Source organism: Macaca nemestrina, chromosome 11 (assembly GCF_043159975.1).
Source record: "Macaca nemestrina isolate mMacNem1 chromosome 11, mMacNem.hap1, whole genome shotgun sequence".
Classification (NCBI taxonomy): Eukaryota; Metazoa; Chordata; class Mammalia; order Primates; family Cercopithecidae; genus Macaca; species Macaca nemestrina.
Genome location: NC_092135.1, coordinates 29,168,982 through 29,196,007, shown reverse-complemented (window position 1 = coordinate 29,196,007; position 27,026 = coordinate 29,168,982).

Here is a 27,026-nt window from a genome sequence, read left to right as displayed (position 1 = left end):
GAAGCTTTCTGCGAAACTGCTTAGTGTTCTGTTAACTCATCTCACAGCGTTACATGTGTATTTCGGGGATCTCTTTGCTAGCTCTATTTCTGTGGAATCTGAGAACAGATATTTCGGATCACTTTGAAGACTATAGGGCCAAAGGAAATATCCTCCGATAACAAAGAGAAAGAAGCTTTCTGAGAAACTTCTTTGTGTTCTGTGAAATCATCTCACAGAGTTACAGCTTTCCCCTCAAGAAGCCTTTTGCTAAGACAGTTCTTGTAGAATTGGGAACGTGATATTTGGAAGCCCATAGAGGGCCATGGTGAAAAAGGAAATATCGTCAGATGAAATCTGTAAAGAAGTTTTCTGAGAAATTGCTTTGTGTTCTGTGAATTCATCTCACAGAGTTACATGTGTATTTCGAGGATCTCTTTCCTAGCCCTATTTCTGTGGAATCTGAGAACAGATATTTCGGATCCCTTTGAAGACTATAGAGCCAAAGGAAATATCCTCCGATAACAAAGAGAAAGAAGCTTCCTGAGAAACTTCTTTGTGTTCTGTGAAATCATCTCACAGAGTTACAGCTTTCCCCTCAAGAAGCCTTTCGCTAAGACAGTTCTTGTGGAATTGGCAAAGTGATATTTGGAAGCCCATAGAGGGCTATGGTGAAAAAGGAAATATCGTCAGATGAAATCTGGAAAGAAGCTTTCTGCGAAACTACTTAGTGTTCTGTTAATTCATCTCACAGAGTTACATGTGTATTTCGGGTATCTCTTTGCTAGCTCTATTTCTGTGGAATCTGAGAACAGATATTTCGGATCACTTTGAAGACTATAGGGCCAAAGGAAATATCCTCCGATAACAAAGAGAAAGAAGCTTTTTGAGAAACTTCTTTGTGTTCTGTGAAATCATCTCAGAGAATTACAGCTTTCCCCTCAAGAAGCCTTTCGCTAAGACAGTTCTTGTGGAATTATCAACTTGATATTTGTAAGCCCATGGAGGGCTATGGTGAAAAAGGATATATCCTCAGATGAAATCTGGAAAGAAGTTTTCTGAGAAACTGCTTAGTGTTCTGTGAATTCATCTCACAGAGGTACATGTGTATTTCGAGGATCTCTTTGCTAGCCCTATTACTGTGGAATCTGAGAACAGATATTTCGGATCCCTTTGAAGACTATAGGGCCAAAGGAAATATCCTCCGATAACAAAGAGAAAGAAGCTTTCTGAGAAACTTCTTTGTGTTCTGTGAAATCATCTCACAGAGTTACAGCTTTCCCCTCAAGAAGCCTTTCGCTAAGACAGTTCTTGTGGAATTGGCAAAGGATATTTGGAAGCCCATAGAGGGCTAAGGTTGAAAATGGAAATATCCTCAGATGAAATCTGGAAAGAAGCTTTCTGAGAAACTGCTTAGTGTTCTGTGAATTCATCTCACAGAGTTACATGTGTATTTCGGGGATCTCTTTGCTAGCCCTATTTCTGTGGAATCTGAGAACAAATATTTCGGATCACTTTGAAGACTATAGGGCCAAAGGAAATATCCTCCGATAACAAAGAGAAAGAAGCTTCATGAGAAACTTCTTTGTGTTCTGTGAAATCATCTCACAGAGTTACAGCTTTCCCCTCAAGAAGCCGTTCGCTAAGACAGTTCTTTTGGAATTGGCAAAGTGATATTTGGAAGCCCATAGAGGGCTATGGTGAAAAAGGAAATATCGTCAGATGAAATCTGGAAAGAAGCTTTCTGAGAAACTGCTTAGTGTTCTGTTAATTCTTCTCACTGAGTTACATGTGTATTTCGGGTATCTCTTTGCTAGCTCTATTTCTGTGGAATCTGAGAACAGATATTTCGGATCACTTTGAAGACTATAGGGCCAAAGGAAATATCCTCCGATAACAAAGAGAAAGAAGCTTTCTGAGAAACTTCTTTGTGTTCTGTGAAATCTTCTCAGAGAATTACAGCTTTCCCCTCAAGAAGCCTTTCGCTAAGACAGTTCTTGTGGAATTGTCAAAGTGATATTTGTAAGCCCATGGTGGGCTATGGTGAAAAAGGATATATCCTCAGATGAAATCTGGAAAGAAGCTTTCTGAGAAACTGCTTAGTGTTCTGTTAATTCATCTCAGAGAGTTACATGTGTATTTCGAGGATCTCTTTGCTAGCCCTATTTCTGTGGAATCTGAGAAAAGATATTTCGGATCCCTTTGAAGACTATAAGACCAAAGGAAATATCCTCCGATAACAAAGAGAAAGAAGCTTTCTGAGAAACTACTTTGTGTTCTGTGAAATCATCTCACAGAGTTACAGCTTTCCCCTCAAGAAGCCTTTTGCTAAGACAGTTCTTGTGGAATTGGCAAAGGATATTTGGAAGCCCATAGAGGGCTAAGGTTAAAAATGGAAATATCCTCAGATGAAATCTGGAAAGAAGCTTTCTGAGAAAGTGCTTAGTGTTCTGTGAATTCATCTCACAGAGTTACATGTGTATTTCGGGGATCTCTTTGCTAGCCCTATGTCTGTGGAATCTGAGAACAAATATTTCGGATCCCTTTGAAGACTATAGGGCCAAAGGAAATATCCTCCGATAACAAAGAGAAAGAAGCTTTCTGAGAAACTTCTTTGTGTACTGTGAAATAATCTCACAGAGTTACAGCTTTCCCCTCAAGAAGCCTTTTGCTAAGACAGTTCTTGTGGAATTGGGAACGTGATATTTGGAAGCCCATAGAGGGCTATGGTGAAAAAGGAAATATCGTCAGATGAAATCTGGAAAGAAGCTTTCTGAGAAATTGCTTAGTGTTCTGTGAATTCATCTCACAGAGTTACATGTGTATTTCGAGGATCTCTTTGCTAGCCCTATTTCTGTGGAATCTGAGAACAGATATTTCGGATCCCTTTGAAGACTATAGGGCCAAAGGAAATATCCTCCGATAACAAAGAGAAAGAAGCTTTCTGAGAAACTTCTTTGTGTTCTGTGAAATCATCTCACAGAGTTACAGCTTTCCCCTCAAGAAGCCGTTCGCTAAGACAGTTCTTTTGGAATTGGCAAAGTGACATTTGGAAGCCCTTAGAGGGCTATGATGAAAAAGGAAATATCCTCAGATGAAATCTGGAAAGAAGCTTTCTGAGAAACTCCTTAGTGTTCTGTGAATTCATCTCACAGAGTTACATGTGTATTTCGAGGATCTCTTTGCTAGCCCTATTTCTGTGTAATCTGAGTACAGATATTTCGGATCCCTTTGAAGACTATAGGGCCAAAGGAAATATCCTCCGATAACAAAGAGAAAGAAGCTTTCTGAGAAACTTCTTTGTGTTCTGTGAAATCATCTCACAGAGTTACAGCTTTCCCCTGAAGAAGCCTTTCGCTAAGACAGTTCTTGTGGAATTGCCAAAGTGATATTTGGAAGCCCATAGAGGGCTATGGTGAAAAAGGAAATATCGTCAGATGACATCTGGAAAGAAGCTTTCTGCGAAACTGCTTAGTGTTCTGTTAACTCATCTCACAGCGTTACATGTGTATTTCGGGGATCTCTTTGCTAGCTCTATTTCTGTGGAATCTGAGAACAGATATTTCGGATCCCTTTGAAGACTATAGGGCCAAAGGAAATATCCTCCGATAACAAAGAGAAAGAAGCTTTCTGAGAAACTTCTTTGTGTTCTGTGAAATCATCTCACAGAGTTACAGCTTTCCCCTCAAGAAGCCTTTTGCTAAGACAGTTCTTGTAGAATTGGGAACGTGATATTTGGAAGCCCATAGAGGGCCATGGTGAAAAAGGAAATATCGTCAGATGAAATCTGTAAAGAAGTTTTCTGAGAAATTGCTTTGTGTTCTGTGAATTCATCTCACAGAGTTACATGTGTATTTCGAGGATCTCTTTCCTAGCCCTATTTCTGTGGAATCTGAGAACAGATATTTCGGATCCCTTTGAAGACTATAGAGCCAAAGGAAATATCCTCCGATAACAAAGAGAAAGAAGCTTCATGAGAAACTTCTTTGTGTTCTGTGAAATCATCTCACAGAGTTACAGCTTTCCCCTCAAGAAGCCGTTCGCTAAGACAGTTCTTTTGGAATTGGCAAAGTGATATTTGGAAGCCCATAGAGGGCTATGGTGAAAAAGGAAATATCGTCAGATGAAATCTGGAAAGAAGCTTTCTGCGAAACTGCTTAGTGTTCTGTTAATTCATCTCACAGAGTTACATGTGTATTTCGGGTATCTCTTTGCTAGCTCTATTTCTGTGGAATCTGAGAACAGATATTTCGGATCACTTTGAAGACTATAGGGCCAAAGGAAATATCCTCCGATAACAAAGAGAAAGAAGCTTTCTGAGAAACTTCTTTGTGTTCTGTGAAATCATCTCAGAGAATTACAGCTTTCCCCTCAAGAAGCCTTTCGCTAAGACAGTTCTTGTGGAATTATCAACTTGATATTTGTAAGCCCATGGAGGGCTATGGTGAAAAAGGATATATCCTCAGATGAAATCTGGAAAGAAGTTTTCTGAGAAACTGCTTAGTGTTCTGTGAATTCATCTCACAGAGTTACATGTGTATTTCGAGGATCTCTTTGCTAGCCCTATTTCTGTGGAATCTGAGAACAGATATTTCGGATCCCTTTGAAGACTATAGGGCCAAAGGAAATATCCTCCGATAACAAAGAGAAAGAAGCTTTCTGAGAAACTTCTTTGTGTTCTGTGAAATCATCTCACAGAGCTACAGCTTTCCCCTCAAGAAGCCTTTCGCTAAGACAGTTCTTGTGGAATTGGCAAAGGATATTTGAAGCCCATAGAGGGCTAAGGTTGAAAATGGAAATATCCTCAGATGAAATCTGGAAAGAAGCTTTCTGAGAAACTGCTTAGTGTTCTGTGAATTCATCTCAAAGAGTTACATGTGTATTTCGGGGATCTCTTTGCTAGCCCTATTTCTGTGGAATCTGAGAACAAATATTTCGGATCACTTTGAAGACTATAGGGCCAAAGGAAATATCCTCCGATAACAAAGAGAAAGAAGCTTCATGAGAAACTTCTTTGTGTTCTGTGAAATCATCTCACAGAGTTACAGCTTTCCCCTCAAGAAGCCGTTCGCTAAGACAGTTCTTTTGGAATTGGCAAAGTGATATTTGGAAGCCCATAGAGGGCTATGGTGAAAAAGGAAATATCGTCAGATGAAATCTGGAAAGAAGCTTTCTGAGAAACTGCTTAGTGTTCTGTTAATTCTTCTCACAGAGTTACATGTGTATTTCGGGTATCTCTTTGCTAGCTCTATTTCTGTGGAATCTGAGAACAGATATTTCGGATCACTTTGAAGACTATAGGGCCAAAGGAAATATCCTCCGATAACAAAGAGAAAGAAGCTTTCTGAGAAACTTCTTTGTGTTCTGTGAAATCTTCTCAGAGAATTACAGCTTTCCCCTCAAGAAGCCTTTCGCTAAGACAGTTCTTGTGGAATTGTCAAAGTGATATTTGTAAGCCCATGGTGGGCTATGGTGAAAAAGGATATATCCTCAGATGAAATCTGGAAAGAAGCTTTCTGAGAAACTGCTTAGTGTTCTGTTAATTCATCTCAGAGAGTTACATGTGTATTTCGAGGATCTCTTTGCTAGCCCTATTTCTGTGGAATCTGAGAACAGATATTTCGGATCCCTTTGAAGACTATAGGACCAAAGGAAATATCCTCCGATAACAAAGAGAAAGAAGCTTTCTGAGAAACTTCTTTGTGTTCTGTGAAATCATCTCACAGAGTTACAGCTTTCCCCTCAAGAAGCCTTTCGCTAAGACAGTTCTTGTGGAATTGGCAAAGGATATTTGGAAGCCCATAGAGGGCTAAGGTTGAAAATGGAAATATCCTCAGATGAAATCTGGAAAGAAGCTTTCTGAGAAACTGCTTAGTGTTCTGTGAATTCATCTCACAGAGTTACATGTGTATTTCGGGGATCTCTTTGCTAGCCCTATGTCTGTGGAATCTGAGAACAAATATTTCGGATCCCTTTGAAGACTATAGGGCCAAAGGAAATATCCTCCGATAACAAAGAGAAAGAAGCTTTCTGAGAAACTTCTTTGTGTACTGTGAAATAATCTCACAGAGTTACAGCTTTCCCCTCAAGAAGCCTTTTGCTAAGACAGTTCTTGTGGAATAGGGAACGTGATATTTGGAAGCCCATAGAGGGCTATGGTGAAAAAGGAATTATCGTCAGATGAAATCTGGAAAGAAGCTTTCTGAGAAATTGCTTAGTGTTCTGTGAATTCATCTCACAGAGTTACATGTGTATTTCGAGGATCTCTTTGCTAGCCCTATTTCTGTGGAATCTGAGAACAGATATTTCGGATCCCTTTGAAGACTATAGGGCCAAAGGAAATATCCTCCGATAACAAAGAGAAAGAAGTTTTCTGAGAAACTTCTTTGTGTTCTGTGAAATCATCTCACAGAGTTACAGCTTTCCCCTCAAGAAGCCGTTCGCTAAGACAGTTCTTTTGGAATTGGCAAAGTGACATTTGGAAGCCCTTAGAGGGCTATGATGAAAAAGGAAATATCCTCAGATGAAATCTGGAAAGAAGCTTTCTGAGAAACTGCTTAGTGTTCTGTGAATTCATCTCACAGAGTTACATGTGTATTTCGAGGATCTCTTTGCTAGCCCTATTTCTGTGTAATCTGAGTACAGATATTTCGGATCCCTTTGAAGACTATAGGGCCAAAGGAAATATCCTCCGATAACAAAGAGAAAGAAGCTTTCTGAGAAACTTCTTTCTGTTCTGTGAAATCATCTCACAGAGTTACAGCTTTCCCCTGAAGAAGCCTTTCGCTAAGACAGTTCTTGTGGAATTGCCAAAGTGATATTTGGAAGCCCATAGAGGGCTATGGTGAAAAAGGAAATATCCTCAGATGAAATCTGGAAAGAAGCTTTCTGCGAAACTGCTTAGTGTTCTGTTAACTCATCTCACAGCGTTACATGTGTATTTCGGGGATCTCTTTGCTAGCTCTATTTCTGTGGAATCTGAGAACAGATATTTCGGATCCCTTTGAAGACTATAGGGCCAAAGGAAATATCCTCCGATAACAAAGAGAAAGAAGCTTTCTGAGAAACTTCTTTGTGTTCTGTGAAATCATCTCACAGAGTTACAGCTTTCCCCTCAAGAAGCCTTTTGCTAAGACAGTTCTTGTAGAATTGGGAACGTGATATTTGGAAGCCCATAGAGGGCCATGGTGAAAAAGGAAATATCGTCAGATGAAATCTGTAAAGAAGTTTTCTGAGAAATTGCTTTGTGTTCTGTGAATTCATCTCACAGAGTTACATGTGTATTTCGAGGATCTCTTTCCTAGCCCTATTTCTGTGGAATCTGAGAACAGATATTTCGGATCCCTTTGAAGACTATAGAGCCAAAGGAAATATCCTCCGATAACAAAGAGAAAGAAGCTTCATGAGAAACTTCTTTGTGTTCTGTGAAATCATCTCACAGAGTTACAGCTTTCCCCTCAAGAAGCCGTTCGCTAAGACAGTTCTTTTGGAATTGGCAAAGTGATATTTGGAAGCCCATAGAGGGCTATGGTGAAAAAGGAAATATCGTCAGATGAAATCTGGAAAGAAGCTTTCTGCGAAACTGCTTAGTGTTCTGTTAATTCATCTCACAGAGTTACATGTGTATTTCGGGTATCTCTTTGCTAGCTCTATTTCTGTGGAATCTGAGAACAGATATTTCGGATCACTTTGAAGACTATAGGGCCAAAGGAAATATCCTCCGATAACAAAGAGAAAGAAGCTTTCTGAGAAACTTCTTTGTGTTCTGTGAAATCATCTCAGAGAATTACAGCTTTCCCCTCAAGAAGCCTTTCGCTAAGACAGTTCTTGTGGAATTATCAACTTGATATTTGTAAGCCCATGGAGGGCTATGGTGAAAAAGGATATATCCTCGGATGAAATCTGGAAAGAAGTTTTCTGAGAAACTGCTTAGTGTTCTGTGAATTCATCTCACAGAGTTACATGTGTATTTCGAGGATCTCTTTGCTAGCCCTATTTCTGTGGAATCTGAGAACAGATATTTCGGATCCCTTTGAAGACTATAGGGCCAAAGGAAATATCCTCCGATAACAAAGAGAAAGAAGCTTTCTGAGAAACTTCTTTGTGTTCTGTGAAATCATCTCACAGAGTTACAGCTTTCCCCTCAAGAAGCCTTTCGCTAAGACAGTTCTTGTGGAATTGGCAAAGGATATTTGGAAGCCCATAGAGGGCTAAGGTTGAAAATGGAAATATCCTCAGATGAAATCTGGAAAGAAGCTTTCTGAGAAACTGCTTAGTGTTCTGTGAATTCATCTCACAGAGTTACATGTGTATTTCGGGGATCTCTTTGCTAGCCCTATTTCTGTGGAATCTGAGAACAAATATTTCGGATCACTTTGAAGACTATAGGGCCAAAGGAAATATCCTCCGATAACAAAGAGAAAGAAGCTTCATGAGAAACTTCTTTGTGTTCTGTGAAATCATCTCACAGAGTTACAGCTTTCCCCTCAAGAAGCCGTTCGCTAAGGCAGTTCTTTTGGAATTGGCAAAGTGATATTTGGAAGCCCATAGAGGGCTATGGTGAAAAAGGAAATATCGTCAGATGAAATCTGGAAAGAAGCTTTCTGAGAAACTGCTTAGTGTTCTGTTAATTCTTCTCACAGAGTTACATGTGTATTTCGGGTATCTCTTTGCTAGCTCTATTTCTGTGGAATCTGAGAACAGATATTTCGGATCACTTTGAAGACTATAGGGCCAAAGGAAATATCCTCCGATAACAAAGAGAAAGAAGCTTTCTGAGAAACTTCTTTGTGTTCTGTGAAATCTTCTCAGAGAATTACAGCTTTCCCCTCAAGAAGCCTTTCGCTAAGACAGTTCTTGTGGAATTGTCAAAGTGATATTTGTAAGCCCATGGTGGGCTATGGTGAAAAAGGATATATCCTCAGATGAAATCTGGAAAGAAGCTTTCTGAGAAACTGCTTAGTGTTCTGTTAATTCATCTCAGAGAGTTACATGTGTATTTCGAGGATCTCTTTGCTAGCCCTATTTCTGTGGAATCTGAGAACAGATATTTCGGATCCCTTTGAAGACTATAGGGCCAAAGGAAATATCCTCCGATAACAAAGAGAGAGAAGCTTTCTGAGAAACTTCTTTGTGTTCTGTGAAATCATCTCACAGAGTTACAGCTTTCCCCTCAAGAAGCCTTTCGCTAAGACAGTTCTTGTGGAATTGGCAAAGGATATTTGGACGCCCATAGAGGGCTATGGTGAAAAAGGAAATATCCTCAGATGAAATCTGGAAAGAAGCTTTCTGAGAAACTGCTTAGTGTTCTGTTAATTCATCTCACAGCGTTACATGTGTATTTCGGGGATCTCTTTGCTAGCTCTATTTCTGTGGAATCTGAGAACAGATATTTCGGATCACTTTGAAGACTATAGGGCCAAAGGAAATATCCTCCGATAACAAAGAGAAAGAAGCTTTCTGAGAAACTTCTTTGTGTTCTGTGAAATCATCTCAGAGAGTTACAGCTTTCCCCTCTAGAAGCCGTTCGCTAAGACAGTTCTTGTGGAATTGGCAAAGTGATATTTGTAAGCCCATAGAGGGCTATGGTGAAAAAGGAAATATCCTCAGATGAAATCTGGAAAGAAGCTTTCTGAGAAACTGCTTAGTGTTCTGTTAATTCATCTCACAGAGTTACATGTGTATTTCGAGGATCTCCTTGCTAGCCCTATTTCTGTGGAATCTGAGAACAGATATTTCGGATCCCTTTGAAGACTATAGGGCCAAAGGAAATATCCCCCGATAACAAAGAGAAAGAAGCTTTCTGAGAAACTTCTTTGTGTTCTGTGAAATCATCTCACAGAGTTACAGCTTTCCCCTCAAGAAGCCTTTCGCTAAGACAGTTCTTGTGGAATTGGCAAAGTGATATTTGGAAGCCCATAGAGGGCTATGGTGAAAAAGGAAATATCCTCAGATGAAATCTGGAAAGAAGCTTTCTGAGAAACTGCTTAGTGTTCTGTGAAATCATCTCACAGAGTTACATGTGTATTTCGGGGATCTCTTTGCTAGCCCTATTTCTGTGGAATCTGAGAACAGATATTTCGGATCCCTTTGAAGACTATAGGGCCAAAGGAAATATCCTCCGATAACAAAGAGAAAGAAGCTTTCTGAGAAACTTCTTTGTGTTCTGTGAAATCATCTCACAGAGTTACAGCTTTCCCCTGAAGAAGCCTTTCGCTAAGACAGTTCTTGTGGAATTGGCAAAGTGATATTCGGAAGCCCATAGAGGGCTATGGTGAAAAAGGAAATATCGTCAGATGAAATCTGGAAAGAAGCTTTCTGCGAAACTGCTTAGTGTTCTGTTAATTCATCTCACAGAGTTACATGTGTATTTCGAGGATCTCTTTTCTAGCCCTATTTCTGTGGAATCTGAGAACAGATATTTCGGATCCCTTTGAAGACTATAGGGCCAAAGGAAATATCCTCGGATAACAAAGAGAAAGAAGCTTTCTGAGAAACTTCTTTGTGTTCTGTGAAATCATCTCAGAGAGTTACAGCTTTCCCCTCAAGAAGCCTTTCGCTAAGACAGTTCTTGTGGAATTGGCAAAGTGATATTTGGAAGCCCATAGAGGGCTATGGTGAAAAAGGAAATATCCTCAGATGAAATCTGGAAAGAAGCTTTCTGTGAAACTGCTTAGTGTTCTGTTAATTCATCTCACAGAGTTACATGTGTATTTCGAGGATCTCTTTGCTAGCCCTATTTCTGTGGAATCTGAGAACAGATATTTCGGATCCCTTTGAAGACTATAGGGCCAAAGGAAATATCCTCCGATAACAAAGAGAAAGAAGCTTTCTGAGAAACTTCTTTGTGTTCTGTGAAATCATCTCACAGAGTTACAGCTTTCCCCTGAAGAAGCCTTTCGCTAAGACAGTTCTTGTGGAATTGGCAAAGTGATATTTGGAAGCCCATAGAGGGCTATGGTGAAAAAGGAAATATCGTCAGATGAAATCTGGAAAGAAGCTTTCTGAGAAACTCCTTGTGTTCTGTTAACTCATCTCACAGCGTTACATGTGTATTTCGGGGATCTCTTTGCTAGCTCTATTTCTGTGGAATCTGAGAACAGATATTTCGGATCACTTTGAAGACTATAGAGCCAAAGGAAATATCCTCCGATAACAAAGAGAAAGAAGCTTTCTGAGAAACTTCTTTGTGTTCTGTGAAATCATCTCACAGAGTTACAGCTTTCCCCTCAAGAAGCCTTTTGCTAAGACAGTTCTTGTGGAATTGGGAACGTGATATTTGGAAGCCCATAGAGGGCCATGGTGAAAAAGGAAATATCGTCAGATGAAATCTGGAAAGAAGCTTTCTGAGAAATTGCTTAGTGTTCTATGAATTCATCTCACAGAGTTACATGTGTATTTCGAGGATCTCTTTGCTAGCCCTATTTCTGTGGAATCTGAGAACAGATATTTCGGATCCCTTTGAAGACTATAGGGCCAAAGGAAATATCCTCCGATAACAAAGAGAAAGAAGCTTTCTGAGAAACTTCTTTGTGTTCTGTGAAATCATCTCACAGAATTACAGCTTTCCCCTCAAGAAGCCTTTCGCTAAGACAGTTCTTGTGGAATTGGCAAAGGATATTTGGAAGCCCGTAGAGGGCTATGGTGAAAAAGGAAATATCCTCAGATGAAATCTGGAAAGAAGCTTTCTGATAAACTGCTTAGTGTTCTGTTAATTCATCTCACAGCGTTACATGTGTATTTCGGGGATCTCTTTGCTAGCTCTATTTCTGTGGAATCTGAGAACAGATATTTCGGATCACTTTGAAGACTATAGGGCCAAAGGAAATATCCTCCGATAACAAAGAGAAAGAAGCTTTCTGAGAAACTTCTTTGTGTTCTGTGAAATCATCTCAGAGAGTTACAGCTTTCCCCTCAAGAAGCCTTTCGCTAAGACAGTTCTTGTGGAATTGGCAAAGTGATATTTGTAAGCCCATAGAGGGCTATGGTCAAAAAGGAAATATCCTCAGATGAAATCTGGAAAGAAGCTTTCTGAGAAATTGCTTAGTGTTCTGTGAATTCATCTCACAGAGTTACATGTGTATTTCGAGGATCTCTATGCTAGCCCTATTTCTGTGGAATCTGTGAACAGATATTTCGAATCCCTTTGAAGACTATAGGGCCAAAGGAAATATCCTCCGATAACAAAGAGAAAGAAGCTTCATGAGAAACTTCTTTGTGTTCTGTGAAATCATCTCACAGAGTTACAGCTTTCCCCTCAAGAAGCCGTTCGCTAAGACAGTTCTTTTGGAATTGGCAAAGTGATATTTGGAAGCCCATAGAGGGCTATGGTGAAAAAGGAAATATCCTCAGATGAAATCTGGAAAGAAGCTTTCTGAGAAACTGCTTAGTGTTCTGTTAATTCATCTCACAGAGTTACATGTGTATTTCGGGTATCTCTTTGCTAGCTCTATTTCTGTGGAATCTGAGAACAGATATTTCGGATCCCTTTGAAGACTATAGGGCCAAAGGAAATATCCTGCGATAACAAAGAGAAAGAAGCTTTCTGAGAAACTTCTTTGTGTTCTGTGAAATCATCTCAGAGAATTACAGCTTTCCCTTCAAGAAGCCTTTCGCTAAGACAGTTCTTGTGGAATTGTCAAAGTGATATTTCTAAGCCCATGGAGGGCTATGGTGAAAAAGGATATATCCTCAGATGAAATCTGGAAAGAAGCTTTCTGAGAAACTGCTTAGTGTTCTGTTAATTCATCTCACAGAGTTACATGTGTATTTCGAGGATCTCATTGCTAGCCCTATTTCTGTGGAATCTGAGAACAGATATTTCGGATCCCTTTGAAGACTATAGGGCCAAAGGAAATATCCTCCGATAACAAAGAGAAAGAAGCTTTCTGAGAAACTTCTTTGTGTTCTGTGAAATCATCTCACAGAGTTACAGCTTTCCCCTCAAGAAGCCTTTCGCTAAGACAGTTCTTGTGGAATTGGCAAAGGATATTTGGAAGCCCATAGAGGGCTATGGTGAAAAAGGAAATATCCTCAGATGAAATCTGGAAAGAAGCTTTCTGAGAAACTGCTTAGTGTTCTGTTAATTCATCTCACAGCGTTACATGTGTATTTCGGGGATCTCTTTGCTAGCTCTATTTCTGTGGAATCTGAGAACAGATATTTCGGATCACTTTGAAGACTATAGGGCCAAAGGAAATATCCTCCGATAACAAAGAGAAAGAAGCTTTCTGAGAAACTTCTTTGTGTTCTGTGAAATCATCTCAGAGAATTACACCTTTCCCCTCAAGAAGCCTTTCGCTAAGACAGTTCTTGTGGAATTATCAACTTGATATTTGTAAGCCCATGGAGGGCTATGGTGAAAAAGGATATATCCTCAGATGAAATCTGGAAAGAAGTTTTCTGAGAAACTGCTTAGTGTTCTGTGAATTCATCTCACAGAGTTACATGTGTATTTCGAGGATCTCTTTGCTAGCCCTATTTCTGTGGAATCTGAGAACTGATATTTCGGATCCCTTTGAAGACTATAGGGCCAAAGGAAATATCCTCCGATAACAAAGAGAAAGAAGCTTTCTGAGAAACTTCTTTGTGTTCTGTGAAATCATCTCACAGAGTTACAGCTTTCCCCTCAAGAAGCCTTTCGCTAAGACAGTTCTTGTGGAATTGGCAAAGGATATTTGGAAGCCCATAGAGGGCTAAGGTTGAAAATGGAAATATCCTCAGATGAAATCTGGAAAGAAGCTTTCTGAGAAACTGCTTAGTGTTCTGTGAATTCATCTCACAGAGTTACATGTGTATTTCGGGGATCTCTTTGCTAGCCCTATTTCTGTGGAATCTGAGAACAAATATTTCGGATCACTTTGAAGACTATAGGGCCAAAGGAAATATCCTCCGATAACAAAGAGAAAGAAGCTTCATGAGAAACTTCTCAGTGTTCTGTGAAATCATCTCACAGAGTTACAGCTTTCCCCTCAAGAAGCCGTTCGCTAAGACAGTTCTTTTGGAATTGGCAAAGTGATATTTGGAAGCCCATAGAGGGCTATGGTGAAAAAGGAAATATCGTCAGATGAAATCTGGAAAGAAGCTTTCTGAGAAAATGCTTAGTGTTCTGTTAATTCTTCTCACAGAGTTACATGTGTATTTCGGGTATCTCTTTGCTAGCTCTATTTCTGTGGAATCTGAGAACAGATATTTCGGATCACTTTGAAGACTATAGGGCCAAAGGAAATATCCTCCGATAACAAAGAGAAAGAAGCTTTCTGAGAAACTTCTTTGTGTTCTGTGAAATCTTCTCAGAGAATTACAGCTTTCCCCTCAAGAAGCCTTTCGCTAAGACAGTTCTTGTGGAATTGTCAAAGTGATATTTGAAAGCCCATGGTGGGCTATGGTGAAAAAGGATATATCCTCAGATGAAATCTGGAAAGAAGCTTTCTGAGAAACTGCTTAGTGTTCTGTTAATTCATCTCAGAGAGTTACATGTGTATTTCGAGTATCTCTTTGCTAGCCCTATTTCTGTGGAATCTGAGAACAGATATTTCGGATCCCTTTGAAGACTATAGGGCCAAAGGAAATATCCTCCGATAACAAAGAGAGAGAAGCTTTCTGAGAAACTTCTTTGTGTTCTGTGAAATCATCTCACAGAGTTACAGCTTTCCCCTCAAGAAGCCTTTCGCTAAGACAGTTCTTGTGGAATTGGCAAAGGATATTTGGACGCCCATAGAGGGCTATGGTGAAAAAGGAAATATCCTCAGATGAAATCTGGAAAGAAGCTTTCTGAGAAACTGCTTAGTGTTCTGTTAATTCATCTCACAGCGTTACATGTGTATTTCGGGGATCTCTTTGCTAGCTCTATTTCTGTGGAATCTGAGAACAGATATTTCGGATCACTTTGAAGACTATAGGGCCAAAGGAAATATCCTCCGATAACAAAGAGAAAGAAGCTTTCTGAGAAACTTCTTTGTGTTCTGTGAAATCATCTCAGAGAGTTACAGCTTTCCCCTCAAGAAGCCTTTCGCTAAGACAGTTCTTGTGGAATTGGCAAAGTGATATTTGTAAGCCCATAGAGGGCTATGGTGAAAAAGGAAATATCCTCAGATGAAATCTGGAAAGAAGCTTTCTGAGAAACTGCTTAGTGTTCTGTTAATTCATCTCACAGAGTTACATGTGTATTTCGAGGATCTCCTTGCTAGCCCTATTTCTGTGCAATCTGAGAACAGATATTTCGGATCCCTTTGAAGACTATAGGGCCAAAGGAAATATCCTCCGATAACAAAGAGAAAGAAGCTTTCTGAGAAACTTCTTTGTGTTCTGTGAAATCATCTCACAGAGTTACAGCTTTCCCCTCAAGAAGCCTTTCGCTAAGACAGTTCTTGTGGAATTGGCAAAGTGATATTTGGAAGCCCATAGAGGGCTATGGTGAAAAAGGAAATATCCTCAGATGAAATCTGGAAAGAAGCTTTCTGAGAAACTGCTTAGTGTTCTGTGAAATCATCTCACAGAGTTACATGTGTATTTCGAGGATCTCTTTGCTAGCCCTATTTCTGTGGAATCTCAGAACAGATATTTCGGATCCCTTTGAAGACTATAGGGCCAAAGGAAATATCCTCCGATAACAAAGAGAAAGAAGCTTTCTGAGAAACTTCTTTGTGTTCTGTGAAATCATCTCACAGAGTTACAGCTTTCCCCTGAAGAAGCCTTTCGCTAAGACAGTTCTTGTGGAATTGGCAAAGTGATATTCGGAAGCCCATAGAGGGCTATGGTGAAAAAGGAAATATCGTCAGATGAAATCTGGAAAGAAGCTTTCTGTGAAACTGCTTAGTGTTCTGTTAATTCATCTCACAGAGTTACATGTGTATTTCGAGGATCTCTTTGCTAGCCCTATTTCTGTGGAATCTGAGAACAGATATTTCGGATCCCTTTGAAGACTATAGGGCCAAAGGAAATATCCTCCGATAACAAAGAGAAAGAAGCTTTCTGAGAAACTTCTTTGTGTTCTGTGAAATCATCTCACAGAATTACAGCTTTCCCCTCAAGAAGCCTTTCGCTAAGACAGTTCTTGTGGAATTGGCAAAGGATATTTGGAAGCCCATAGAGGGCTATGGTGAAAAAGGAAATATCCTCAGATGAAATCTGGAAAGAAGCTTTCTGATAAACTGCTTAGTGTTCTGTTAATTCATCTCACAGTGTTACATGTGTATTTCGGGGATCTCTTTGCTAGCTCTATTTCTGTGGAATCTGAGAAAAGATATTTCGGATCACTTTGAAGACTATAGGGCCAAAGGAAATATCCTCCGATAACAAAGAGAAAGAAGCTTTCTGAGAAACTTCTTTGTGTTCTGTGAAATCATCTCAGAGAGTTACAGCTTTCCCCTCAAGAAGCCTTTCGCTAAGACAGTTCTTGTGGAATTGGCAATGTGATATTTGTAAGCCCATAGAGGGCTATGGTGAAAAAGGAAATATCCTCAGATGAAATCTGGAAAGAAGCTTTCTGAGAAATTGCTTAGTGTTCTGTGAATTCATCTCACAGAGTTACATGTGTATTTCGAGGATCTCTATGCTAGCCCTATTTCTGTGGAATCTGTGAACAGATATTTCGAATCCCTTTGAAGACTATAGGGCCAAAGGAAATATCCTCCGATAACAAAGAGAAAGAAGCTTCATGAGAAACTTCTTTGTGTTCTGTGAAATCATCTCACAGAGTTACAGCTTTCCCCTCAAGAAGCCGTTCGCTAAGACAGTTCTTTTGGAATTGGCAAAGTGATATTTGGAAGCCCATAGAGGGCTATGGTGAAAAAGGAAATATCCTCAGATGAAATCTGGAAAGAAGCTTTCTGAGAAACTGCTTAGTGTTCTGTTAATTCATCTCACAGAGTTACATGTGTATTTCGGGTATCTCTTTGCTAGCTCTATTTCTGTGGAATCTGAGAACAGATATTTCGGATCCCTTTGAAGACTATAGGGCCAAAGGAAATATCCTCCGATAACAAAGAGAAAGAAGCTTTCTGAGAAACTTCTTTGTGTTCTGTGAAATCATCTCAGAGAATTACAGCTTTCCCCTCAAGAAGCCTTTCGCTAAGACAGTTCTTGTGGAATTGTCAAAGTGATATTTGTAAGCCCATGGAGGGCTATGGTGAAAAAGGATATATCCTCAGATGAAATCTGGAAAGAAGCTTTCTGAGAAACTGCTTAGTGTTCTGTTAATTCATCTCACAGAGTTACAGGTGTATTTCGAGGATCTCATTGCTAGCCCTATTTCTGTGGAATCTGAGAACAGATATTTCGGATCCCTTTGAAGACTATAGGGCCAAAGGAAATATCCTCCGATAACAAAGAGAAAGAAGCTTTCTGAGAAACTTCTTTGTGTTCTGTGAAATCATCTCACAGAGTTACAGCTTTCCCCTCCAGAAGCCTTTCGCTAAGACAGTTCTTGTGGAATTGGCAAAGGATATTTGGAAGCCCATAGAGGGCTATGGTGAAAAAGGAAATATCCTCAGATGAAATCTGGAAAGAAGCTTTCTGAGAAACTGCTTAGTGTTCTGTTAATTCATCTCACAGCGTTACATGTGTATTTCGGGGATCTCTTTGCTAGCTCTATTTCTGTGGAATCTGAGAACAGATATTTCGGATCACTTTGAAGACTATAGGGCCAAAGGAAATATCCTCCGATAACAAAGAGAAAGAAGCTTTCTGAGAAACTTCTTTGTGTTCTGTGAAATCATCTCAGAGAGTTACAGCTTTCCCCTCAAGAAGCCTTTCGCTAAGACAGTTCTTGTGGAATTGGCAAAGTGATATTTGTAAGCCCATAGAGGGCTATGGTGAAAAAGGAAATATCCTCAGATGAAATCTGGAAAGAAGCTTTCTGAGAAACTGCTTAGTGTTCTGTTAACTCATCTCACAGAGTTACATGTGTATTTCGAGGATCTCTTTGCTAGCCCTATTTCTGTGGAATCTGAGAACAGATATTTCGGATCCCTTTGAAGACTATAGGGCCAAAGGAAATATCCTCCGATAACAAAGAGAAAGAAGCTTTCTGAGAAACTTCTTTGTGTTCTGTAAAATCATCTCACAGAGTTACAGCTTTCCCCTCAAGAAGCCTTTCGCTAAGACAGTTCTTGTGGAATTGGGAAAGTGATATTTGGAAGCCCATAGAGGGCTATGGTGAAAAAGGAAATATCCTCAGATGAAATCTGGAAAGAAGCTTTCTGAGAAACTGCTTAGTGTTCTGTGAAATCATCTCACAGAGTTACATGTGTATTTCGGGGATCTCTTTGCTAGCCCTATTTCTGTGGAATCTGAGAACAGATATTTCGGATCCCTTTGAAGACTATAGGGCCAAAGGAAATATCCTCCGATAACAAAGAGAAAGAAGCTTTCTGAGAAACTTCTTTGTGTTCTGTGAAATCATCTCACAGAGTTACAGCTTTCCCCTCAAGAAGCCTTTCGCTAAGACAGTTCTTGTGGAATTGACAAAGTGATATTCGGAAGCCCATAGAGGGCTATGGTGAAAAAGGAAATATCGTCAGATGAAATCTGGAAAGAAGCTTTCTGCGAAACTGCTTAGTGTTCTGTTAATTCATCTCACAGAGTTACATGTGTATTTCGAGGATCTCTTTGCTAGCCCTATTTCTGTGGAATCTGAGAACAGATATTTCGGATCCCTTTGAAGACTATAGGGCCAAAGGAAATATCCTCGGATAACAAAGAGAAAGAAGCTTTCTGAGAAACTTCTTTGTGTTCTGTGAAATCATCTCAGAGAGTTACAGCTTTCCCCTCAAGAAGCCTTTCGCTAAGACAGTTCTTGTGGAATTGGCAAAGTGATATTTGTAAGCCCATAGAGGGCTATGGTGAAAAAGGAAATATCCTCAGATGAAATCTGGAAAGAAGCTTTCTGAGAAATTGCTTAGTGTTCTGTGAATTCATCTCACAGAGTTACATGTGTATTTCGAGGATCTCTATGCTAGCCCTATTTCTGTGGAATCTGTGAACAGATATTTCGAATCCCTTTGAAGACTATAGGGCCAAAGGAAATATCCTCCGATAACAAAGAGAAAGAAGCTTCATGAGAAACTTCTTTGTGTTCTGTGAAATCATCTCACAGAGTTACAGCTTTCCCCTCAAGAAGCCGTTCGCTAAGACAGTTCTTTTGGAATTGGCAAAGTGATATTTGGAAGCCCATAGAGGGCTATGGTGAAAAAGGAAATATCCTCAGATGAAATCTGGAAAGAAGCTTTCTGAGAAACTGCTTAGTGTTCTGTTAATTCATCTCACAGAGTTACATGTGTATTTCGGGTATCTCTTTGCTAGCTCTATTTCTGTGGAATCTGAGAACAGATATTTCGGATCCCTTTGAAGACTATAGGGCCAAAGGAAATATCCTCCGATAACAAAGAGAAAGAAGCTTTCTGAGAAACTTCTTTGTGTTCTGTGAAATCATCTCAGAGAATTACAGCTTTCCCCTCAAGAAGCCTTTCGCTAAGACAGTTCTTGTGGAATTGTCAAAGTGATATTTGTAAGCCCATGGAGGGCTATGGTGAAAAAGGATATATCCTCAGATGAAATCTGGAAAGAAGCTTTCTGAGAAACTGCTTAGTGTTCTGTTAATTCATCTCACAGAGTTACAGGTGTATTTCGAGGATCTCATTGCTAGCCCTATTTCTGTGGAATCTGAGAACAGATATTTCGGATCCCTTTGAAGACTATAGGGCCAAAGGAAATATCCTCCGATAACAAAGAGAAAGAAGCTTTCTGAGAAACTTCTTTGTGTTCTGTGAAATCATCTCACAGAGTTACAGCTTTCCCCTCCAGAAGCCTTTCGCTAAGACAGTTCTTGTGGAATTGGCAAAGGATATTTGGAAGCCCATAGAGGGCTATGGTGAAAAAGGAAATATCCTCAGATGAAATCTGGAAAGAAGCTTTCTGAGAAACTGCTTAGTGTTCTGTTAATTCATCTCACAGCGTTACATGTGTATTTCGGGGATCTCTTTGCTAGCTCTATTTCTGTGGAATCTGAGAACAGATATTTCGGATCACTTTGAAGACTATAGGGCCAAAGGAAATATCCTCCGATAACAAAGAGAAAGAAGCTTTCTGAGAAACTTCTTTGTGTTCTGTGAAATCATCTCAGAGAGTTACAGCTTTCCCCTCAAGAAGCCTTTCGCTAAGACAGTTCTTGTGGAATTGGCAAAGTGATATTTGTAAGCCCATAGAGGGCTATGGTGAAAAAGGAAATATCCTCAGATGAAATCTGGAAAGAAGCTTTCTGCGAAACTGCTTAGTGTTCTGTTAATTCATCTCACAGAGTTACATGTGTATTTCGAGGATCTCTTTGCTAGCCCTATTTCTGTGGAATCTGAGAACAGATATTTCGGATCCCTTTGAAGACTATAGGGCCAAAGGAAATATCCTCGGATAACAAAGAGAAAGAAGCTTTCTGAGAAACTTCTTTGTGTTCTGTGAAATCATCTCAGAGAGTTACAGCTTTCCCCTCAAGAAGCCTTTCGCTAAGACAGTTCTTGTGGAATTGGCAAAGTGATATTTGGAAGCCCTTAGAGGGCTATGGTGAAAAAGGAAATATCCTCAGATGAAATCTGGAAAGAAGCTTTCTGAGAAACTGCTTAGTGTTCTGTTAATTCATCTCAGAGAGTTACATGTGTATTTCGAGGATCTCTTTGCTAGCCCTATTTCTGTGGAATCTGAGAACAGATATTTCGGATCCCTTTGAAGACTATAGGGCCAAAGGAAATATCCTCCGATAACAAAGAGAAAGAAGCTTTCTGAGAAACTTCTTTGTGTTCTGTGAAATCATCTCACAGAGTTACAGCTTTCCCCTCAAGAAGCCTTTCGCTAAGACAGTTCTTGTGGAATTGCCAAAGTGATATTTGGAAGCCCATAGAGGGCTATGGTGAAAAAGGAAATATCGTCAGATGAAATCTGGAAAGAAGCTTTCTGCGAAACTGCTTAGTGTTCTGTTAACTCATCTCACAGCGTTACATGTGTATTTCGGGGATCTCTTTGCTAGCTCTATTTCTGTGGAATCTGAGAACAGATATTTCGGATCACTTTGAAGACTATAGGGCCAAAGGAAATATCCTCCGATAACAAAGAGAAAGAAGCTTTCTGAGAAACTTCTTTGTGTTCTGTGAAATCATCTCACAGAGTTACACCTTTCCCCTCAAGAAGCCTTTTGCTAAGACAGTTCTTGTGGAATTGGGAACGTGATATTTGGAAGCCCATAGAGGGCCATGGTGAAAAAGGAAATATCGTCAGATGAAATCTGTAAAGAAGCTTTCTGAGATATTGCTTAGTGTTCTGTGAATTCATCTCACAGAGTTACATGTGTATTTCGAGGATCTCTTTGCTAGCCCTATTTCTGTGGAATCTGAGAACAGATATTTCGGATCCCTTTGAAGACTATAGAGCCAAAGGAAATATCCTCCGATAACAAAGAGAAAGAAGCTTCCTGAGAAACTTCTTTGTGTTCTGTGAAATCATCTCACAGAGTTACAGCTTTCCCCTCAAGAAGCCTTTTGCTAAGACAGTTCTTGTAGAATTGGGAACGTGATATTTGGAAGCCCATAGAGGGCCATGGTGAAAAAGGAAATATCGTCAGATGAAATCTGTAAAGAAGCTTTCTGAGATATTGCTTAGTGTTCTGTGAATTCATCTCACAGAGTTACATGTGTATTTCGAGGATCTCTTTGCTAGCCCTATTTCTGTGGAATCTGAGAAGAGATATTTCGGATCCCTTTGAAGACTATAGAGCCAAAGGAAATATCCTCCGATAACAAAGAGAAAGAAGCTTCCTGAGAAACTTCTTTGTGTTCTGTGAAATCATCTCACAGAGTTACAGCTTTCCCCTCAAGAAGCCGTTCGCTAAGACAGTTCTTGTGGAATTGGCAAGGGATATTTGGACGCCCATAGAGGGCTATGGTGAAAAAGGAAATATCCTCAGATGAAATCTGGAAAGAAGCTTTCTGAGAAACTGCTTAGTGTTCTGTTAATTCATCTCACAGCGTTACATGTGTATTTCGAGGATCTCTTTGCTAGCCCTATTTCTGTGGAATCTGAGAACAGATATTTCGGATCCCTTTGAAGACTATAGAGCCAAAGGAAATATCCTCCGATAACAAAGAGAAAGAAGCTTCCTGAGAAACTTCTTTGTGTTCTGTGAAATCATCTCACAGAGTTACAGCTTTCCCCTCAAGAAGCCTTTTGCTAAGACAGTTCTTGTAGAATTGGGAACGTGATATTTGGAAGCCCATAGAGGGCCATGGTGAAAAAGGAAATATCGTCAGATGAAATCTGTAAAGAAGCTTTCTGAGATATTGCTTAGTGTTCTGTGAATTCATCTCACAGAGTTACATGTGTATTTCGAGGATCTCTTTGCTAGCCCTATTTCTGTGGAATCTGAGAAGAGATATTTCGGATCCCTTTGAAGACTATAGAGCCAAAGGAAATATCCTCCGATAACAAAGAGAAAGAAGCTTCCTGAGAAACTTCTTTGTGTTCTGTGAAATCATCTCACAGAGTTACAGCTTTCCCCTCAAGAAGCCGTTCGCTAAGACAGTTCTTGTGGAATTGGCAAGGGATATTTGGACGCCCATAGAGGGCTATGGTGAAAAAGGAAATATCCTCAGATGAAATCTGGAAAGAAGCTTTCTGAGAAACTGCTTAGTGTTCTGTGAATTCATCTCACAGCGTTACATGTGTATTTCGGGGATCTCTTTGCTAGCTCTATTTCTGTGGAATCTGAGAACAGATATTTCGGATCACTTTGAAGACTATAGGGCCAAAGGAAATATCCTCCGATAACAAAGAGAAAGAAGCTTTCTGAGAAACTTCTTTGTGTTCTGTGAAATCATCTCAGAGAGTTACAGCTTTCCCCTCAAGAAGCCTTTCGCTAAGACAGTTCTTGTGGAATTGGCAAAGTGATATTTGTAAGCCCATAGAGGGCTATGGTGAAAAAGGAAATATCCTCAGATGAAATCTGGAAAGAAGCTTTCTGAGAAACTGCTTAGTGTTCTGTTAATTCATCTCACAGAGTTACATGTGTATTTCGAGGATCTCCTTGCTAGCCCTATTTCTGTGCAATCTGAGAACAGATATTTCGGATCCCTTTGAAGACTATAGGGCCAAAGGAAATATCCTCCGATAACAAAGAGAAAGAAGCTTTCTGAGAAACTTCTTTGTGTTCTGTGAAATCATCTCACAGAGTTACAGCTTTCCCCTCAAGAAGCCTTTCGCTAAGACAGTTCTTGTGGAATTGGCAAAGTGATATTTGGAAGCCCATAGAGGGCTATGGTGAAAAAGGAAATATCCTCAGATGAAATCTGGAAAGAAGCTTTCTGAGAAACTGCTTAGTGTTCTGTGAAATCATCTCACAGAGTTACATGTGTATTTCGGGGATCTCTTTGCTAGCCCTATTTCTGTGGAATCTGAGAACAGATATTTCGGATCCCTTTGAAGACTATAGGGCCAAAGGAAATATCCTCCGATAACAAAGAGAAAGAAGCTTTCTGAGAAACTTCTTTGTGTTCTGTGAAATCATCTCACAGAGTTACAGCTTTCCCCTGAAGAAGCCTTTCGCTAAGACAGTTCTTGTGGAATTGGCAAAGTGATATTCGGAAGCCCATAGAGGGCTATGGTGAAAAAGGAAATATCGTCAGATGAAATCTGGAAAGAAGCTTTCTGAGAAACTGCTTAGTGTTCTGTTAATTCATCTCACAGAGTTACATGTGTATTTCGAGGATCTCTTTGCTAGCCCTATTTCTGTGGAATCTGAGAACAGATATTTCGGATCCCTTTGAAGACTATAGGGCCAAAGGAAATATCCTCCGATAACAAAGAGAAAGAAGCTTTCTGAGAAACTTCTTTGTGTTCTGTGAAATCATCTCACAGAATTACAGCTTTCCCCTCAAGAAGCCTTTCGCTAAGACAGTTTTTGTGGAATTGGCAAAGGATATTTGGAAGCCCATAGAGGGCTATGGTGAAAAAGGAAATATCCTCAGATGAAATCTGGAAAGAAGCTTTCTGAGAAACTGCTTAGTGTTCTGTTAATTCATCTCACAGCGTTACATGTGTATTTCGGGGATCTCTTTGCTAGCTCTATTTCTGTGGAATCTGAGAACAGATATTTCGGATCACTTTGAAGACTATAGGGCCAAAGGAAATATCCTCCGATAACAAAGAGAAAGAAGCTTTCTGAGAAACTTCTTTGTGTTCTGTGAAATCATCTCAGAGAGTTACAGCTTTCCCCTCAAGAAGCCTTTAGCTAAGACAGTTCTTGTGGAATTGGCAAAGTGATATTTGTAAGCCCATAGAGGGCTATGGTGAAAAAGGAAATATCCTCAGATGAAATCTGGAAAGAAGCTTTCTGAGAAATTGCTTAGTGTTCTGTGAATTCATCTCACAGAGTTACATGTGTATTTCGAGGATCTCTATGCTAGCCCTATTTCTGTGGAATCTGTGAACAGATATTTCGAATCCCTTTGAAGACTATAGGGCCAAAGGAAATATCCTCCGATAACAAAGAGAAAGAAGCTTCATGAGAAACTTCTTTGTGTTCTGTGAAATCATCTCACAGAGTTACAGCTTTCCCCTCAAGAAGCCGTTCGCTAAGACAGTTCTTTTGGAATTCGCAAAGTGATATTTGGAAGCCCATAGAGGGCTATGGTGAAAAAGGAAATATCCTCAGATGAAATCTGGAAAGAAGCTTTCTGAGAAACTGCTTAGTGTTCTGTTAATTCATCTCACAGAGTTACATGTGTATTTCGGGTATCTCTTTGCTAGCTCTATTTCTGTGGAATCTGAGAACAGATATTTCGGATCCCTTTGAAGACTATAGGGCCAAAGGAAATATCCTCCGATAACAAAGAGAAAGAAGCTTTCTGAGAAACTTCTTTGTGTTCTGTGAAATCATCTCAGAGAATTACAGCTTTCCCCTCAAGAAGCCTTTCGCTAAGACAGTTCTTGTGGAATTGTCAAAGTGATATTTGTAAGCCCATGGAGGGCTATCGTGAAAAAGGATATATCCTCAGATGAAATCTGGAAAGAAGTTTTCTGAGAAACTGCCTAGTGTTCTGTGAATTCATCTCACAGAGTTACATGTGTATTTCGAGGATCTCTTTGCTAGCCCTATTTCTGTGGAATCTGAGAACAGATATTTCGGATCCCTTTGAAGACTATAGGGCCAAAGGAAATATCCTCCGATAACAAAGAGAAAGAAGCTTTCTGAGAAACTTCTTTGTGTTCTGTGAAATCATCTCACAGAGTTACAGCTTTCCCCTCAAGAAGCCTTTCGCTAAGACAGTTCTTGTGGAATTGGCAAAGGATATTTGGAAGCCCATAGAGGGCTAAGGTTGAAAATGGAAATATCCTCAGATGAAATCTGGAAAGAAGCTTTCTGAGAAACTGCTTAGTGTTCTGTGAATTCATCTCACAGAGTTACATGTGTATTTCGGGGATCTCTTTGCTAGCCCTATTTCTGTGGAATCTGAGAACAGATATTTCGGATCCCTTTGAAGACTATAGGGCCAAAGGAAATATCCTCCGATAACAAAGAGAAAGAAGCTTTCTGAGAAACTTCTTTGTGTTCTGTGAAATCATCTCACAGAGTTACATCTTTCCCCTCAAGAAGCCTTTCGCTAAGACAGTTCTTGTGGAATTGGCAAAGTGATATTCGGAAGCCCATAGAGGGCTATGGTGAAAAAGGAAATATCCTCAGATGAAATCTGGAAAGAAGATTTCTGCGAAACTGCTTAGTGTTCTGTGAATTCATCTCACAGAATTACATGTGTATTTCGAGGATCTCTATGCTAGCCCTATTTCTGTGGAATCTGTGAACAGATATTTCGAATCCCTTTGAAGACTATAGGGCCAAAGGAAATATCCTCCGATAACAAAGAGAAAGAAGCTTCATGAGAAACTTCTTTGTGTTCTGTGAAATCATCTCACAGAGTTACAGCTTTCCCCTCAAGAAGCCGTTCGCTAAGACAGTTCTTTTGGAATTGGCAAAGTGATATTTGGAAGCCCATAGAGGGCTATGGTGAAAAAGGAAATATCCTCAGATGAAATCTGGAAAGAAGCTTTCTGAGAAACTGCTTAGTGTTCTGTTAATTCATCTCACAGAGTTACATGTGTATTTCGGGTATCTCTTTGCTAGCTCTATTTCTGTGGAATCTGAGAACAGATATTTCGGATCCCTTTGAAGACTATAGGGCCAAAGGAAATATCCTCCGATAACAAAGAGAAAGAAGCTTTCTGAGAAACTTCTTTGTGTTCTGTGAAATCATCTCAGAGAATTACAGCTTTCCCCTCAAGAAGCCTTTCGCTAAGACAGTTCTTGTGGAATTGTCAAAGTGATATTTGTAAGCCCATGGAGGGCTATCGTGAAAAAGGATATATCCTCAGATGAAATCTGGAAAGAAGTTTTCTGAGAAACTGCCTAGTGTTCTGTGAATTCATCTCACAGAGTTACATGTGTATTTCGAGGATCTCTTTGCTAGCCCTATTTCTGTGGAATCTGAGAACAGATATTTCGGATCCCTTTGAAGACTATAGGGCCAAAGGAAATATCCTCCGATAACAAAGAGAAAGAAGCTTTCTGAGAAACTTCTTTGTGTTCTGTGAAATCATCTCACAGAGTTACAGCTTTCCCCTCAAGAAGCCTTTCGCTAAGACAGTTCTTGTGGAATTGGCAAAGGATATTTGGAAGCCCATAGAGGGCTAAGGTTGAAAATGGAAATATCCTCAGATGAAATCTGGAAAGAAGCTTTCTGAGAAACTGCTTAGTGTTCTGTGAATTCATCTCACAGAGTTACATGTGTATTTCGGGGATCTCTTTGCTAGCCCTATTTCTGTGGAATCTGAGAACAGATATTTCGGATCCCTTTGAAGACTATAGGGCCAAAGGAAATATCCTCCGATAACAAAGAGAAAGAAGCTTTCTGAGAAACTTCTTTGTGTTCTGTGAAATCATCTCACAGAGTTACATCTTTCCCCTCAAGAAGCCTTTCGCTAAGACAGTTCTTGTGGAATTGGCAAAGTGATAT